Below are 4,945 nucleotides of genomic sequence, written 5' to 3' on the forward strand. Positions count from 1 at the left end.
TGTTCATTCAACTGGCGGCCTGCTAAAGTTTTTCATTTGGCCCGCCGTACATCACCCAAATAGATTTGATAAAAAGCATTCAAGCCAGGGTTGCTCATGCAGTACTCCTGTCACAGGCAAATGTATCACAATAAAGCAACAGTGGGGTAAGTAGAAAAAGACTACTCATTCAAACCAAAAATGCCCCAATCGACCCTGAAAAAAAATGTAAATAAATTGCGACGATCTGACTTTTAACGAAGGGAGAACATGTATGAACGTTCAGCCCAGAGCAAGTGCTTGAGTCATTGTTTCCTGTCAAACCTTTTAAGTTGAGGAAACACGTTTCCAGACCAGCAACAACCGTAGAAATCCAGACGTGTAAGCTACATAACGAAACATGGGCAGATCTTTGAAATTAAATATTGTGCATAAAGTTATGTTTTTGTTTTGTATTGAAATTGATGACTATGTGATGTCTTTTGTAATTGTGGTCATGTTTTTTTGGCTGAGTAACTCTCTGGCGATCAAAGTACGTTTAATACATGTAGCGCTAAATTTGACCAGTGTAGGGCAATAATACTACAGCCTAGGTTTAATTTCCATTTAATGTTAAGCCACATACATTGTGTGCAATGTTTGCTGTTGATGTTTTGTTATATTTTATTTTTATATGTGTAAACATCTGTAGTGTGAATGTATTAACACTAAAACTTCCATTTTATTCATGTTAACTACACAATGGACGTTATACTTTTGTAATGTATATTTTATCTCCATATTTTCGGTCTTCCAAACCTGAATGAAGGACGAAGTGTAAAGAAATAAACATGAGGAACGAACAGAAGTAAAATCAATCGTCAACAAAACTTTTGGAGCTTCTGTTTCTTTATGTTGTTAACTATCTGTGTAGCTGCACACGCTAGAAATGTGGAGCGAGGGCAGAATAATACAATTAATGAAAGTGCAGTGTGAAAGTCCATGTGTTTACTTTGCAATTAGAAAACAGTCTCAAAGTAGTATATCCTGTGGGGGATTTTTCTGACAAAACCTCCAAATTTTGATGTCCGAAATGTCTTGAAACTGTGGCCTCCTCCATTATTGAATAGCCCTGCTGTAGAATATCGGTATCTATTCACAGGTACTAGTAATTGGTACTGTATAAGTTCATATGTGAAAGAAACCTGAGTTGAAATAATACTGCCTTTCAAGCCGCAAAAAATTTGCAAGTCAACCTTTTGGGGGATTGTTTTTTGTAGGTCAGGCGTACATAGGTTTCTTTCACACAGACATCGGAAAAAATTGGGGCATCAACGCCCCACAAAAAATACAAACCCCGTTTCCATATGAGTTGGGAAATTGTGTTGGATGTAAATATAAACAGATACAAAGACAAGATATTTGATGTTCAAACTCATAAAAAAAATTTTTTTGTTGCAAATAATCATTAACTTTGGAATTTGAAGCCAGCAACACGTGACAAAGAAGTTGGGAAAGGTGGCATTAAATACTGATAAAGTTGAGGAATGCTCATCAAACACTTATTTGGAACATCCTACAGGTGTGCAGGCTAATTGGGAACAGGCGGGTGCCATGATTGGGTATAAAAGCAGCTTCCATGAAATGCTAAGTAATTCACAAACAAGGATGGGGCGAGGGTCACCAATTTGTAAGCAAATTGTCGAATAGTTTTAGAACAACATTTCTCAACGAGCTATTGCAATGAATTTAGGGATTTTACCATCTACGGTCGGTAAAATCATCAAAAGTTTCAGAGAATCTGGAGAAATCACTGCACGTAAGCAATGATATTACAGACCGTTGAGCCCTCAGGTGGTACTGCATCAAAAACCAATATCAGTGTGTAAAGGATATCACCACATGGGCTCAGGAACACTTAATAAAACCACTGTCAGTAACTACAGTTGGCCGCTACATCTGTAAGTGCAAGTTAAAACTCTACTATGCAAAGCCAAACCCATTTATCAACAGGACCCAGAAATGCTGCCCGCTTCGCTGGGCCTGAGCTCATCTAAGATGGACTGAGGCAAAGTGGAAAAGTGCTCTGTGGTCTGACGAGTCTACATTTCCAATTATATTTGGAAACTGTGGACGTGGTGTCCTCCGGAACAATGAGGAAAATAACCATCCGGATTGTTATAGGTGCAAAGTTCAAAAGCCAGCATCTGTGATGGTATGGGGGTGTATTAGTGCCCAAGGCATGGGTAACTTACACATCTGTCAAGGCACCATTAATGCTGAATGGTCCATACAGCTTTTGGAGCAACATATGTTGTCATCCAAGCAACGTTATCATGGACGCCCCTGCTTAATTCAGCAAGACAATGCCAAGCCACGTGTTGCAACAGTGTGATTTCGTAGTAAAAGAGTGCGGGTACTTTACTGCCCCGCCTGCAGTCCGGATCTGTCTTCCATGGAAAATTTGTGGCGCATTATGAAGCGTAAAATACGACAGCGGAGACCCCGGACTGTTGAACGACTGAAGCTCTACGTAAAACAAGAATGGGAAAGAATTCCACTTTCAAAGCTTCAACATTTAGTTTCCTTAGTTCCCAAACGTTTATTGAGTGTTGTTAAAAGAAAAGGTGATGTAACATAGTGGTGAACATGCCCTTTCCCAACTACTTTGGCACATGTTGCACCCATGATATTCTAAGTTAATTATTATTTGCAAAAATGTTAAAACAGTTTATGAGTTTGAACATCAAATATGTTGTCTTTGTAGCGCATTCAACTGAATATGGGTTGAAAATGATTTGCAAATCATTGTATTCCGTTTATATTTACATCTAACACAAGTTCCTAACTCATATGGAAACAGGGTTTGTAAAAGAAAAATTTGAATTTCAGTGTTCATTTATTTACACATTCACACACACATAACACTCATCTACTCATTGTTGAGTTAAGGGTTAAATTATCCAACCTTGTTTTTCTAACCATATGCATGTACAGTAGATGGCAGTATTATCCTGTTTAAGAGTGTCACAACATTGTTGTTTACGGCAGACGAACTGCTTTACGGTAGACGAAAACGGACGGCTGTTGTTGTGTGTTGTTACCACGCTGGGAAGACGTTAATGAAACTGCCTAACAATAAACCCACATAAGAAACCAATAACTCACCCTCGATTATGCTACAGCTATAACGTCATTGGGCAGACATTCTGTTGTGGGAAAGCGGACGTGAAAACAGGCTGTCGACACGTTACTCAGGTCCGCATGGAGCTGGAGGGGGCGTGGCCTCCAGCTCCGCCTGAATTTCAGGAGATTTTCGGGAGAAAATTTGTCCCGGGAGGTTTTCGGGAGAGGCGCTGAATTTTAGGAGTCTCTTAGAAAATCCGGGAGGGTTGGCAAGTATGGTCACGGCAAATTGCTTCCAGACCTGACTGTGGTAAACACATATCTGCAAAGTAGGAGTCTTAGTAATACATCTAATATTTTCAGAGTTGGAGCAGAAAAAAACTGTTTTGACTTTCTAAATATTTTTTAAACATTTGAATGAATTAAATAATGCGGACTCGGGTCGACAGCTCGTCTGTGCATTGATTGGAGACGTCTCTGGGCTGCTGACCTGTCTCTGCTTGGGATGGTCTCCTGCCGGCCTCACTATGGATTGGACTCTCACATTATTATGTCAGATCCACTATGGACTGGACTCTCACAATATTATGCCAGATACACTCGACGTCCAGTCCATTGCACTCGTCACCCAGGGAAGGGGTCTCCACATCTGCGGTCCCCTTCAAGGTTTTGTCATTGTCCCATTGGGTTGAGTTTTTCCTTGCCCTGATCTGGGATCTGAACCAAGGATGTCGTTGCAGCTTGTGCAGCCCTTTGAGACACTCATGATGTAGGGCTAAATAAGTAAACATTGATTGATTGACTGATCGATAAAGGCCCCTTTATACTTGTTTTACTCAATACAATAGCCTTGAGTGTGTTCTCCTGTAGATTCCAGTACTCACTGGTAGCTCGCAGGATTCTCCAAGCGTCACTGCCATGCTGTCGCCCAGCCACTATGTGGAATTACTTTGTCACATCCTGGGTACCGTATTTTCCACGCTATAAGCCGCTCGGTGTTATAAGCCGCACCTTCAATGAATGGCATATTTAAAAACTTTGTTAACCTATAAGCCGCACCGGGTCATAAGCCGCGCCCACGCTGCGCTAAAGGGAATGTCAAAAAAACAGTCAGATAGGTCATTCAAACTTAAATAATGCAAACCAGTGTGCAAATGCCCAAATGTGCAATCACAACAATAGTAACACTCAAAGTATTGCAGAACAATAGCAACATCAATAACTCAACGTTGCTCGAACGTTAATGTCACAGCAAACAAAATAAACATTTAAAGCTCACTTTCAGAAGTTATTCCTCATCCATAAATCCCTTGAATTCTTCTTCTTCGGTGTCTGAATTAAAAAATTGGGCGAATACGGCATCCAAAATGGCGGGCTCCGTCTCATCAAAGTCATCAGAGTCAGTGTCGCTGTTGTTGTCCGGAAGTTCCATGAATCCTGCCTTCCTGGCCGGCTCTTTTTTCAGCTATTTTGTTTTTACAATATGCGCGGAAAGTAGCCAGCTTTTCTTGAAAGTCTTTTGGCAGTTGCTGTGAAATAGTAGTCCGTATGCGGATGGAGAGATTGCGTCTTTTCATGAACCGAAAACACCAAGAAACACCACCTTTAAAATCATCCAAGTGAAGTTGGCTTGCTAGCGCTGTTGCCTTCATTGGAATAGTGATGGTACTGACACTTCTGCTTGCTGCTCTCTGCTCAACTACCCACTGTTCCAGTTTGTCCTCCAACTGTTGCCATCTTGCTTTGTTACCTCGGAAACTCTGTGTTGTCTTCTTTACTTGGCGCAGGTCATCTTGTTGCTTCCTCCACCTTAGCACCATTGATTCATTTATGTTCAATTCTCTCGCTGCTGCTCTATTTC

This window comes from Nerophis ophidion, linkage group LG05 (assembly GCF_033978795.1).
Source record: "Nerophis ophidion isolate RoL-2023_Sa linkage group LG05, RoL_Noph_v1.0, whole genome shotgun sequence".
Lineage (NCBI taxonomy): Eukaryota > Metazoa > Chordata > Actinopteri > Syngnathiformes > Syngnathidae > Nerophis > Nerophis ophidion.